General features: G+C 38.7%; 1 long non-coding RNA gene across 1 annotated transcript in view; it reads left to right on the top strand.

The window, feature by feature from the left end:
- LOC140917880 (uncharacterized) overlaps positions 1–14,991 on the top strand; it is a 42,229-nt gene that overhangs the window by 1,096 nt on the left and 26,142 nt on the right. Inside the window, exons 2-3 of the long non-coding RNA XR_012161031.1 lie at positions 1,868–1,914; positions 2,409–2,490. This is a non-coding gene — a long non-coding RNA (uncharacterized lncRNA). The remainder of the gene's footprint in view (positions 1–1,867; positions 1,915–2,408; positions 2,491–14,991) is intronic.

Consider the following 14,991-nt stretch of genomic DNA (forward strand, 5'->3'; position numbering starts at 1 on the left):
TTGTTAGTTAATTGTTCCCATTCTTAGTCAATTTAAGGCTCCTTTACCTTGCCAGAGTGGTGTAAAGGGGCCTTATTGTAAATGACAGTAATGGAGTCCTCAGCTAGGAAGGTCTACATGCTTTCTCCCATTTTTCCCTGTGCCAGACAGGCACAATGGTGTTAGATTACAGCTCAGGATCTCTTTTACTTATCCATTTAAAAAAATGCAGGACAATGACTAGCAAAACTGTATCACTTTCATGTGTGAAAGTCTGAGCAATTTAAAGCGACATTCTACTTTACAGAACACCAAACACCAAAATAAAAGTAATGTAATTTAAATGAAAATCCAGGATTATTACTGGAATGCAGTGTATTGGTTACCCAGTATTTGTAACTTAACTTTCATGTGTTTCGGACATGCTGAACATTTATTGTGAATTTTTTTCTATATGGTAGTTTAAATAAATTACCAAAATAAGTGAAACTGGTGTGATTTATATTGCATTATTTTGACAAATAAAATATGCAGATTTTTTTTAGAATTTTGGCTCTTTTGGTGCAGAATTTTGGATTTTTTGGCATAGAATTCCAGCAGGAGTACTATAAACTAGACATAATTTGAAATAAACAGTGTCTTACCATGATGGTACAAACAGTCCACCAATTTTCCATACACAGTCTCGGATTCTGTCTTTCCCTGCTGGGAGCCCCTTCCCCAGTTCAGTCTTTGTTCCTAAGGTGTTTCCAGGTGTTGAGTTGTATGGGGAGTGAAGCCAAGTGGTGAAGTCACTTCTCCCTTTTATAGCTTCTTCCATGAGGAGGGAACATCATTGTTCCAAGCAAAGTCCCCAGCACAGTTTGTGAAAAAATACAGGCACAAGTTGGAATCCAGTATCACATGCCCTTGCCTGCTTCAGTGAGTCATGGGAGGGGCCATTACCCATATTTTGGCTAGAACATTCACAGGAAAGATCATTAGGTGAGAATAAGCTGTTCCCATGGACCATTGTTTTAGCTGATGGGCCATTACCTTGAATAGTCCATTCACAATGTGCTGGCTAGACTGGATGTAAATTAACTTGTGGGAGTTACCCAGGAGCACATTTGAAATGCAGATACATAGTTAATATTCATAACTCCAGATACAAAAATGATACATGCATACAAATAGGATAATCATATTCAGCAAACCAAACTTTTCCATTGACACCTCACATGACATATGTTGTACAAGATGCATCATAATCCTAGCATAATCATATCTCTATGGTGAATGAGGTGCAAAGTGTCACAGTAGCGTGTGTGTGTGTGTGGTAACTCGCCGCTGATAATGGACCAGGAACAAATAACTACTCCACTCCTCTCTGAGCAAGGAAATACTGGGGAAAGAATTTCGACAGAGGTGTGTATCATGTTGCCTAGCCACTGCTCCTAGAGTGGAGCACAGAGGATCTATCTAAAGTCACAATCTAGCCTTAAAGTGCTGTGGTGCACACCATGGACTGGAGAGGGAAGAAGAAACCTATCAGGTTTATAAACAATAGTGCAGGCCAATTGATTTTACAAGTATCAAAATAAGCTACTTCTAACAAAAACAAGCACTATCCTGATAGAAAATTCTTTCAAGCTAAAATTTTTTCCTGTGGATTTTATATTCCTGGATGCCTTATTTTGTGCTGAGCCTACTGGATTTTATTTATCATGATCAAAGTTTCTGGTGAAAAGTAGAATGGAAAATTAATAATAATAATAATAATAAAAAAATATGCTCCTTTCCACAAAACTATTCTATCCTTCTCTTTTTAAAAAAAGTACCCTCAAATAGTCCTTATCACATATAATTGTTGTCTTCACATCTGAATTTTTTTATTTCTCCTTTGTAGATTTCACTACTCTGAGGGATTTTGCTCCCGCTGAAGCTCAAGCAAAGGTAAAAATTAGAATTAAAAAAAAAATCGGAGTTCAGGTACAGCTACTTTGCCTAAGGAAAAGCAAGAAGTTTTGCAACTCACAGGTGGCTGTCAGCAGAGTTCGTGTGAGAAATTATACAAGGTGCAGAATCTTGGAGGGGGAAGGATGGTGTTGGGACTCGAGCATTGGGCTCTATTCCTGGTTTCCCCATTGATTCCTGTGACCTTTGTCAAGTCAATATTGCTTTGTGCCACAGTTTTCCTATCTCAAAAAGTGGTGGTGTGAGGTGTTACTCTATTGTGTAAGGCATTCTGAGGCTGGCATTTGCTTTAGGAATAGAAAGTATTCTTAAGATTGGGGCTAGATGAGCTAGTTTTAGAAAAAAAAATTTAACCTACCCCAGACCTTTGCCCAGAACTGAGTTGAAAGTTGTATGGAGGTTCAAAAGTATGGTTAACACTTCAGCTAACTTTCTCCTGTTTTCATGGTGGCATCTACGTGCCTGCTGAGAAGAAATGGAAGGGACAAACTACCAAAAGAAGCAATGATCTCTGTATTTCTGCACTCACCAGAAGGAGGAAATACTTGAAATCTAGTAAGTGTCTGTTCTTATCCAAATCAAACAGAAGCTTTGAATTTTGTGTGGTTCAGTAATTGCTTTGTGTGAACCAACAGGAGTATCCAACACTTCACATCTATCCTCTTTTTAAAAGGTTACTTGTGAATTCAGTTAAATGAGAAAAAAAATTAATCCCTGGTGTAGCTTCACTAATTCATCAACTTCACACTATGGATGGATTTGTCCTCATTTAAGAGGGCTTCTTAGAATACTCTGTCCATAGCAGCTAAGGCTGGGTGTTTTGAATCAGGTTTAGGGCCATTAATTCCCTTAAACTCCTTAGAAAATCCCAGTCTAAACCTTTACATATGTAGAAACCTTAATTGTAGTAATAATTAATGGAAGGGCTAAAAATGTATGGGTTGACATTTCCAGGAATGTAACGGAATGGACAACTGTTGTGTATCTTAGTGTGGTTGAGTTGTAATACATTTTCAAAAGTTGGAGGTGAACATCAATACTTATATTGCAATAAAACTAGAGGTCCCAAGAGAGATAGGGCTCACATTGTGCTAGTCACTGTTTAAACTCGCAGGAACTGTCCCCTGTCCCAAAGAGCTTTGGTCAAGATTTTTTAAGGTATTGAGGCATTGCTTTGCTTGACATTGCAATGTCTAGTTGACTTAGGCACCTAAGTGTCTAAATCACTTTTGAAAATGAGACTTGGTCTCCTAAGTCAGTTAGTGCTGAAGAGAGCCATTTTGGAAAACCTGGGGCTTTGTCTACATAAACAACATTAAAGGTCAGATGTAGGAAGTACGTTTGACAGATGGGGAACTGAGGCACAACAGACATTGTGATGCGCCCAGGGTTGTGCGAGGAAGTCTGTGGTGGAGCAAGGAACTAAATGCAGATCTAAGTCCCAGACTAGTGCCACAACCCCAATACCATTTTTCCTTTCGGTGTATGCACATGGTGATAGTGATATGGCTAAATGTCACTGTAAGTTAGACTGAAAATGTTTTGGGTCTGGCAGATTCCCTCCACCACCCTCTTAGTTTTATACTCTAGAGTTCGGTTTTGGATCTGTGAGTCATGACCTTTTGAGACTGTATAATGCTTGAATTCAGCTGAACAGGCACGGCAATATTAATGGAGATGAAGTACAGCTGCCCTTAGCATTCCGTTGCTAGAGCATTACAAATCCTATCTTAGGGCCTAAAATAAATTCTAAACTAGGTCACTTCTCTTCATTTGAGTGGTGTGTTTTAAAAGTACTTTTATTGCACACTAGCCAATCAAATGACCTTTTTTTTTATTTCCAGGAAAATGTGACCTAATTTAGGATCGTTCACAAATAACGGTCAAAAATGGCTCTTGATATGTCAATGAAGTTTTGAATGTGTTCCTTTACAGTGTATAACTTCAAACAAATAAACAGCTACATTACATACATCACAGTGTGCACCAAAGGCTGGCAGGACTCCTGGATCCTATGCCTGACTTGCTATGTGACCCTAGGCAAGTCACTTAACCCTGTTTCCCGACCTGAGCCCACCCGCTATGGGGGTGTTTTGAGATTTCATTAACTAACGTATTTATCTCTACAGTGTAAAAATGTGCATGGTGCTTTCCAGGCATATACAATACGGTGTCTGAGATCACACTAAAATAATTTTGAAATTCTCAGATGAAAGGTGCTGTTTAAGTGCAAAGTATTATTCTGGTGCTGTTGACTTGTCAATCAAATTGCATAGCTACTATAAAGCAAATACAAACTGGCTTTCCTAAAGACACTTCTAAATAATGTTTTGTCTGCTGCCTGATGTGGATAGCACATATTAGCTCTATCTATCTATCTATCTTTAAAATGAAATGCTGGCTTTATAGTAGTTATAAAAGAGCATGTTGTTATAGGATAAACCGAGTTACGTGACTTGCCTAAGGTCACTTAGCAAGTCATGTGAGTCAGGAATAGGCTTCAGGAGTCCTGATTTAGTGCTCTGCTTTAGCCTTTGGAGCATACTCTTTTGGATGTAAAATTGCTGTTTTTCTTGCTGTTTGCTCTAAGTTATTTATTGTAAGGGAGAAAATTCAAAACCTCACTGACATCAACAATCATTTTTGACTGTTATTTGTGAGCAATCCTAAAGTAGGTCAAATCTCTGGAAATAAAAACATAAAAGCATTATATTGATCTTTTCATTATTACAGGCCTGCTTGCACTGGTGGTAACTGTCATATGTATGTGAAGGTTATAGGTGTGAATCTCAATGGAGTGGATTTAGGATTTAAAAATGTTTATTCCCCTGTATACATCATTAAATTTGTTTTTAAACCATTATATTAAAAGGATTTAACAGGGGAAGGGAAAAAATCATGTCACTTCCTGTTTTGCTTGACTACTCATGAGTAAGGGTTGCTGGACTGGCTTTGATGTGAAATATGAATGTTACTGGTTCGATGATCTGTTTGGTTGCACACCATCTGTTTAACATTTATATATATAAATACACACACACACACAAAGAGAGACTTTATAAGAGAACATATATATAGACAGAATGTTAAATAGATGGTGTGCAACCAAACAGACCATCAAACCAGTAACATTCATATTTATTATATTTTATATAATATATATATACACACACCCACACATTTTCTCTCTCTCTCTCTCTCTCACACACACACAGACTGTAAGTGAAAACATCTTGTTTTGTAGCAGTACACTGCACACACTTAAATCAATGGAGAGAGATTTTTAATTAACCCACTCTTACAGTGATTCATAGGCCTTTGGAAACTTATACATTATTGGAGATTAACCAATAATAACTAGTGTGGATTCAAGCACAGCTTTGAAATTCCATTAACAGTTTTATAGGAGAAGAAAACTTATAATCCCATTTTCCAGCTAAAACTGTGCAGTTCCTGAATTACTGACTTGTGAATTAAATCTTGTGAATTAATTGGCTTTCATCCTCCCCCAGTATTTTCATGTTCAAGTTTTAATTCAGAGTGCAAAGTAGTTGTATAAAAATTTTAGGCAGATAGTCTAATTCTGCAGCTGCTAGAGAGGAGTTACTTAACATAACCTCTGTAGATCCTGTAGTCCTTCAGTTATAAAGGTTCATTCTATCTGGATCAGGTCCTAGCAGGATGGAGCCTGATCCTCCAACACATACACCTCTAAGTAATCCTTACTTGTGCAAATAGTCCCAATAGATTTTGGTGTTTTCCCACCACATAATATTTTATTTGCTTGTGTAGGGAGCAGCTACACCTAAGAACAATCTGTAGTCTGACACATTTGGGCAGGGAACAGTCCTTACTTGTGATAAGCCCAGCATCTAAAATACTGTACCACAGCTGACAAGCACTTCCCCAAGATTTAAACTCCTACACATTCTGATCAGCAGAACTAGCAATAGTACTTGCCTAAACTGGTGGGAGAGGTGGGGGGTAGATGTGAGGTATTGCCAATGGGTCTATGAGTAGGCAGACTGACCACTTTCGCCATCTTGATGACGTCCGTGTACAGTGTGTCACAGTATCTTTGCAGTATCTTTGGAAAAACCTTATGGTAGTAGTTTATGTGTTATTGTGGGCTGGGGTGGTATGTAACCTCTCGGGGATGTGTGTGTAATTTGAGGCCTGGGAGTTTGAAGGACTATATTGAAAATGTGCCAGACCAGAATGGATTTTTGAGACAATAAGTGTTAAATGGATTTCCTAGTGGGAGGTGCAAATTTCCCCTCCTCTGGTTATGCAAAAACCAGCTTTTGAAAGCTATATCCTGAGGAGTGGGTCATTATCCTCGATTACCTGTGCCCAAAGATGAGAACAAAGGACTGAGATGTATCAAAAAACAGCGGAACTGCCCAATTTGGGTTCTAGTTCTGAATCTGAGACAGTAATGAATTTGTAAGCATGGGGAAAACCCTGTTGTGGGTTTTGAAGGTCTGACACCTACCAGAGCCCAAGGCTAGAGTTGGTGTGACCTCTGGCAAGTTCGTTAGCATGCGTGTTGGTTCTTTTATTGTTTTTAATATTTTATTGGTAATGCTTTCCCCTTTTGAATAAATGTGCTTGCTTAGAAAAAGCTGTTTGGTAACTTGTAACAATTACATTGGAAATAGGCTCTGGAGAGGAAGCAAAGTGTAGATGCTGGCCTGTTTAGGCAGTCTGTCTTGTTGGAAATATCACAGTGTAGGCAGGGAATTGTGCAGCCTGGAAAAATTCAGGTCAGGAGAAAGAGAGATGCAGATCTCTGCCCAAGAGAGGTGATGACTGGGAACTGGAAAAGCTTTAAGTGGGTGCGCTTGGTGGACCACAGAGCAGGAATACAGGTACAGTTGCCCTCCACTGTAACACAGAGCATAGAATCCACTGCATATATGTTGCCCCTCTGTGGCAGGAAAGAGAGACCTGCCTTTTCTTCCCTTCTCATGAACCCCATGGAACTCCCCAGCCCAAATCCCAACTGGCCTCTATGAGTCTAAAGGATATATGGCTTTGCTATGAACTGCACAATTTTCCAGACTAATGTACATCTTAAAATACTGTGGGGAAAGAAAAAAGCAGCAGGTGCTCTCCTTAGAAACACTTACCTAAATTATAGGTGCCAAGAAGCAAAAGTTTTAGTTTTCTCAATTTCAGATACAGAACGTTTTCAGGGCTGTTGTGTGTCACTTTAGCCTTTCAAGGACCACGATAAAAAACCTATTTTCACTCTCCTCTTCCTCCTCCTCACCCACTGCTTAAAATATCCTAGTTAATAGAATGGGCTTACATTTTATATTAAGTGGATCTTGATAAATAAGGGCCCAATGCTGTGAGGGTGCACAGCACCTTAACTCCCACTGACATTAAATACAATTAAGAAAGCTCAGCACCTCACAGGTTAAGATCCTAGAATCTATATATATTATCTACCATCCATTTTTGTTCTGTTATGTAGGAGCCTATAAGCCTTTAAACTAAAATACTGGAATACATTTCTGGTGTTTATCACAGTTTTGTTTTCCTGCTATAAAAATAATTTCAACTTTGAGTTCTATTTATTATCAAATCAGTTCAGGACCTTAAGGGATAATGCCTTGATTTGTTAGTTGAAATATATGATGTGACTGAGGAAAAGTAACTCTGATAAGCAACTTTCTAATTTTGTAACTAAGCCTGGTCTATACCTAAAAATTAGATTGACCTAGCTACATTGCTCAGGGCTGTGAAAAATTTTGCGCTCTGTATTACATAATTAAGTCAGCCAAAACTCCATTGTAGACACACTAGGTTGATGAAAGAATTCTTCCATCAACCTAGCTACTGTCTCTGAGAGAGGTGGATTACCTACCCCTTCCGTTGATGTAGGAAGTGTCAGCTGCAAAGCCATAGCTGTGCTGCTGTGGCCACTGTAGTGTACACATACCCTAAAGGTCACAAAGGTTCTGCTAAGCCTATTGAAGGTTCATTTATGAGGTCTATTTTTTCCAGATGTTGAAGGAAAATTGAAACTATTATATGCTTAGCGCAGCGACTCTCAAACTGTGGGTCGGGACCCCAAAGTGGGTCGCGACCCTGTTCTAATGGGGTTGCCAGGGTGCGCATTAGACTTGCTGGGACCTGGGGCTGAAGCAAATGCCCGAGCCCAACAGCCAAGGGCTGAAGCTGAAGCCCAAGAGTTCAGCCCTAGGGAGTGGGGGTCAGGTTACAGGCCCCCTGTCTGGGGCTGAAGCCCTTGGGCTTGGGCAGGCTCAGGCTTTGGTCCCTCCCCCGGGGTTGTGTAGTAATTTTTGTTGTCAGAGGAGGTTGTAGAGCAATGAGGTTTGAGAACCCCTGGCTTAGTTCTATGTAACTTCTGTCTAGACGTTCCAAATAACCAAAGACATGGATCACTTAGAAAACTATTTGCATTTCATTCTCATTCTGTCAACATAACTTAAAATTTCATTTTAAATTAAATTAAGTCTGGATTTTTTAAAAGGTGTACATAGGCCCTTAAGTATGATTCACTCTCTAACCAGTTACGTTTACAGAACATAAGACCCCCTGAAGGACTTCTAGCATAACAAGGGTGTTCATTGCAAGATGCTTCCAAGATTGCACTTTGAATTGCAAACCATGAGCCTGAGATATTTAGAGTACCCTGAAGATGGTCAGTGGGCATATGCTTTGTATAGCTGTCTGAAACATTATGCAAAACTTACAGATAGGTGCTTTTTTATTATAGAGGCCCTCCTAGACTTAGCTCTAGTCAGACTGCAACCAATATTAAAATATATTGCTTTACATATGGGTAAGATTCTGCTTTACTAGAGCACTGCATCCAGAACTGCCCCAGTGTACATCTGTTCTGAGCAGCAGTCACAGTCTGGGAAAATTACGCGATCTGTGATCTCAGATCTAACCATCCCAAATCAGTGTGCAAAGCCATGTTTAATAGTTTTAGATTTCAAACAATATTTGTTGGGTAGGTATTAAATCTTTTTGGTGTGCATTGCTGTCATGACCTGACTGATATTAGCAAGGATTTTGACTAGAGCTGTGATAGTTAGGTTTTCATTCATAAAGCGCAAATACTGCAATATTTACTCATCTTAGTGGGCAATTTTGTCAGAGCTGTAGATTCCCATGCTTACCTGTTAATTATGAATTGCTGTATATGAAACACTTTGCTAAGTATTTTGATGCCAATTTTTGTCTATAAGCAGAACTAGCCTTGCACTTTTGGGGCCAGACCCCCTGTGTAGTTCCACTGAAGTTGCACATTCAACATAGTTGTGAAAGATGGCTAATTTTCTAACAAAAACAAGATCTGATCTTGTCTTGCATTCAAATAAGGGATTGTTAACACAAGCAAAGCATTGTTGACAGGCTGGTAATTGTGGGTGGGATAATGAATATTGGGTTTTGTGTTGCTTCAAGATGGGAATAGCATTACATCATCCTCTGGGAGAGGACAGATTCTACTATGTGAATCATCTTAAAGCAGGTAAATTTAAACCATCAGCAAGATCCTCACCTGGCATAAACCAGCATAACTCCCTTTGGCTTTATCTTAATGAAACTAATGTTGTCTTATTTTGATCCTTGAGAAGCATTTAACTTTAATGTGTTGGGAAACAGATACAGTGTTTTCTCACAGAGAATGATGGAAGTGCTTGTTCCATCTTGAGCAGAACAACATTTGCTCTCCAGCCTAGAATTACCAGCTTTTCAGTATCGCATTGCTAGCATGGATAATCCCTTGTTGGAATGCAGCAGCAGATCAGATCATCTTGGCAGATTCTCTCTCCAACATTTTTCACAGCTATCTTGAATATATTTTAACTAATAAGTACTCTCCTGTTGAGCATATGTATCCCCTATAATTGAATGGGTCCATGTGTATACACACTGATGGGATAACAAATCCGATATTGTAAATATCATATTGTGCAATGGATGTTTCCTATTCTTTTCCCCCCAAATAACACCTAAATATTCTAAATTCTCACTATAGCCATAGTAAAGCAGCAGCTGTGTTTAACCAGTGACAGTTCAGCCATCTTGTACTGATGGCAAAGACACTTAGTTATTCACTGCTTTTGACTGTTTTGCAGATAAACATGCTGAGCTGTGTTCAGTGTTTGCCTTTGAAAGAAATACGTATGCTCGGCATTAGCTGCATTTAGAAAACATGATTTCAAATTGGGGGAAACAATTGCTTTCAATGTTATTGCCTAAAATAGTTTTCTCTTAATATCTTGGCCTGACTACAGCATTTTTCTTTTGAATTGTAACTATTTTTCTCCCATTCTTTTCTAATGTCCCTGTACTGAATTGCATAGAGCCACTTAGCATATATTTAAAAAGCTTAAGAGAGCTACGGTAAAAATCTGACTTTCCAACAAAATGCTTTTCTGTGCACTACTTGTAGTTGAATAACTAGTTCAGTACAATCCACCATAACTTGTCCAAACCCTGTATTAACCTTAAAGCACATGTTCTCCTCCTGTTTGCACTTCACCCTCTATGCAACTTAGTGTTACCTGCCTAGTTACCAGTTTGATCCTTTGCTCTTCTCTCGTGCTTTAAGCATTTATTTGAGAGACAAGGTGGGTGAGGTAATATCTTTTATTGGACCAACTTCTGTTGGTGAGAGAGACAAGCTTTCGAGCCACAAAGAGCTCTTCTTGAAAAGATAAAGGATATTACCTCACCCACCTTGTTCCTTTAATATCCTGGGACCAACACCACAACAACTACAGAGCATTCATTTGTCATCTAGTTCTTTTTTTCACTTCTCTGTACAACAGCACAAGCCATGTTACACTACAAAATGCAGGAAATAAAAACGTCTAAATATGCTGGGGCTCCAGACACCAAGTTGTTGGCTCTCTGAAAGCTTTTTGCCCTCCATGCATGTGCGACATTCTCCCCTCGTTCCCCCCCGACTTCCACAAATACTGAAGGAGATATTTCAGAGTTGTAGGAAACAGCAATAGCTGCCTCCTCAGCACAGGACAGATCATACAGCCAGAAAGCCCATGAACTAGGGAATTGTTTGCCAATCTTCACAGCAGTTCCTTAACGTATCAAGCATAGAAACAGAGGAATGGCTAAACTTCCAAGAATAATATCCTTGTTTGGCAGAAATTAAATGGGTATGTTGCAGAAGGATGATCTTCCATGTGAATTATACAAAACTCTACCAATGTGTAACATGCTTAGTCCAAACAGAGCTAAAGCTTTTTTTTCCTTTGGGGTGATAACTATAGTACTGAACAGATCTGCAGTAGTCATTTGCATTAAGGGATATATACCTTGAACTGTGCAAATTGCAATTTGTTACTGAAGTTGATTTCTATAATGTGTACAGTTAATGGTGTGATGCACTGGGGAACCTTGCAAAATGAAAAGCACGAAGCATGTAATCTGTTAACAGCCCAGCCTCAATGCCCAGCAACCTGATAAATGGGATGGTCAAATCAACTTAACAGTCATTAAAATGCTTATTCCTCCCTCATTCAATACGTTTTATTTAGACACTTATTTCATGGATTAAAATATAAGTAATTCAATTCAAGATGAGCAAACACATACTGATCAAATGGTTAAGCACCCAAAAATTTAGTGCTAAGAGGCCAGGTTGGGAGTGGATAGTTTCTGATTTCCTGAGTCCTCTGCCACGTTTGACCAAATAATATCAAACCTATTTGTGTGGTTACTTCAGCTGTATAATAGAGATAATGCTCAACATAACTCCCAAAGGGGTGGTGAGGGTTAATCTCCATAACATATATAGCCAAACTTGAACGTACATTGCCAAACACTTTGCAGCTGTTGATTTCAATGGAGTTATGCCAGCAGAAAAATCTGGCCCATGAAATGTAGTGTAAGTGCTTACTACTTTTAAAACAAGTGAAATGTTTGTAATAATGCTGCACCCCCAAATAGCTTTCCATATACTGTACAAGTGTTCTCTTCTTAAGCTTGTTTAACAAAGTCATTATTCAGAAAAACTGATAATATCCCACTTATATACCTTTAATACAACTACATGGAATGAGTATCCTGTGATCAGTTTTACATTTCTATTTAAAATACCCAGGATAAACAGACCATTTGGAAACAGTTCAGTGCTTCCCCATATCAACTTCAGTTAGCTGCTAGGCAGGGTTAGTGGCTCTAGTGCTGAACTGGATAAGAACCAAGAACCTTCTGAGGAGAAAGATATCCCTTAATGTAATCAAGATGGATTTGGTGGCTGGTGTGCTTCCCTAATAAACCTGAGAAATCGGGCACAGACATCAAAGGTACTTTATAATTTTAACTGCCTGCTTGTCCACAAAATTCTTGGAATAGTCATGGATGCTGATGCTGTTGTAGTGGAGGTTGTTGATGCAGATGATGGTGAGCCTGTAATGGAGCTCTCATAATCTGTAGGAAAAAGTATGAGTGATAGCAGGTTTGACACAGAAAAAACCTCCACTTGCTGTGAGAACATAGGTGTGACTCATGGATTAGGCTGACTTTGAAAACTCAGTTCAAGGAGGCTGAGCAATGTTTACCAGGCCTTTAAGTTTGACTGCATTCAGAACTTGTCATACTTGCCTATCTGGATTTGTATCTCTCTCTTGGGTTTGTGAGCTAGTATATCCTGTTCATGCAAAACAATTATTGGGTTTCAGAGTAGCAGCTGTGTTAGTCTGTATTCACAATTATTGGGTTGGATCACAAAGCATAGGACTTTGACCTGTTTGGGAAACATTTTTATACTGACCACTGTGAAAATGACTTGAAAAGGATATCTAATCCCTTTGCACTGGAATAGGATGAAAAGATTAAGTTTACCAGGGATTCCTTGTTGATCTTCTGGAACAGAGTTTATAGCAAGTTTCCCAATATCCTCTATGTTTTTTCAGGCATCAGCCAATTATAGGGAGTCAACATGGAAAAAAAAATTGAGGAGGAGGAAGAGACAATTGAGTCTTGTGTTCTGGGGAAAGAAAACCTTTGAAATATCAGGTGGAATTTAGTACATTTTAGCAGATTCTAAATGGTTCAGCAGATCACTCTTAATATCTATGTTCCAATCTGTGGAAAATCTAGCTCAACACAGGTTTTTAAAAACTGCCTTTTTTGAAGCTGAGTAAACTCAAACAAAAAACTCCCCACCCCACTCCCGAAAAATCTCCTTCTGGGAGAACACATGGCAGCATGTTGATGCTGCTCTGAAGTCAGACCATATCTCACAGCAGGAGTTAAACACCGCAAACTTTGTGGTCTGTCTCAGAGACTGTCATGTTCTAACTCCATTAATACCAAGAATTTGATTAATGTTCTAGTTCAAGCTTTCTTTTTCAGATGCAGAATGAAATGAAAGCCTCAGTCCAGTTGCTTAGGTTAATAATAGCTGATGTCTTTACTTTCTGACTGTTAAAATTAAACCAATCTGAAATCCTAATGGCCTGCCTTAGTACAGCTTTCAGTGGTAAACCATTCAAATATAAAATCATAACATGTAATATGGAACAGTTTAACACGACTGAAATTTTTACCCCATGAGAGAGAGCTTTGATTGCAGTGCCTCTTATCCTAGGTGATGCAAAGTTCTGGCTAACCTGATGCCCTGAGGAAGATGTTGGAAAAACAAACAAACTTTTTGTGCAGTTACAAAAAGACCTGGTAGCATTCTTTCATAACTCCTATTATTGCATTAATGACAACTTTTCTTATATCAAAAGAAGAAAGAAACTTTGTAATTCTTGGAATAAACATCCATATTCTGCATTCCTTCAACAAAGATGCACAAAAGTAAATGACATATTCATCCCAATAGATTGTGAACAGTTGATAAGTCTATGGTAAAATGTTATGTAGTTGTTAAATTTAGCTGAACTGTGGCTTGTACCCTGAATTTTGATTCCTAAGTGAGGACCAGTCACTGACTGGAACTGAAATATAAGATAAATGTATAACTTTGACTAGAGGGGAGATGGGTCATTTGATTAATTTAATACATGCAAGATTAATATTTTATCCCCATGTTTGTTTTAATCCATGTTTTGTGAAAGGAAAAAGGTATACCTATCACTTAACTAGTTCAGGCTTCAGGACTAGTTCAGGAATTATGCTCCATGTTTGTTCATTTCTTAACCAGAATATCACACCAATTTCACTTTATTTTTTTGCCCCTTTTGGCTGATTATGCAGGTGATAGGTTGCCAAACTAATCTAACATGAACCGACATGGCCTAACACTGGTTCTAGCATAAGCAGAAATTGGTATAAAAGTGGGTGCAAATGAAGACACATAAGTTGTCACAAATGTCATCTGCACATACTTCTACTTGCTTATTTTACACAGTCTTTTTGAAGCTTAATTAATGTAAGTTCACTGTGATACAGTTAGATGGAAGGTGTTATGTACTACAAATGAAAAAATATTGTTATGTCGAAATGGCTAGTTTGTGTTTTGCTAAGGGGTTGAATGCAGCTTTCAAGAAGTGCTGGAACGCAAATACTCGACGGGCTGCAAGATGCCATTCTGGCTTAAAAAAACCAATGTTGCCGGAACAGCATCTCAGAGTGTTCCAGCAGGATTTGAGCACTGGTTTTACAGCCCTCCACTGCATGGAATCAGCACTCAGGTGTCAGACCATGCATTACTAACAGCTAATGACGATTCTCCTGTAACTCAAGTGGTAGGAATATATGCTTTTGGTGCAAGATCTGGGTTCTATCCCAGCTATTGCTGTAAAGTTATAAATGACCTTTGTGGGAAGCATAGTAAAAAACATGAAATGTTAATGTCAGTAGGTTGTGACAATGTAGTCAATAGGGCATATACTATCCGTTATGTGGCTATGCTGAGGACCTGACGTGAATGTTTGTCATTTGTTCAAAGTTGCTTTCTAGTCAATGTTACAACACAGCCCAGTGAACTCTCCCATACATCCCTTTCATCCATTATAAACCCCAAACTTTCTTTAAGTCATTTTAACAATAGTGGGCAGTAGAAATAGCTGAAAGCTTTTATTTATATAAAGC

Source organism: Lepidochelys kempii, chromosome 10 (assembly GCF_965140265.1).
Source record: "Lepidochelys kempii isolate rLepKem1 chromosome 10, rLepKem1.hap2, whole genome shotgun sequence".
NCBI classification, from domain to species: domain Eukaryota; kingdom Metazoa; phylum Chordata; order Testudines; family Cheloniidae; genus Lepidochelys; species Lepidochelys kempii.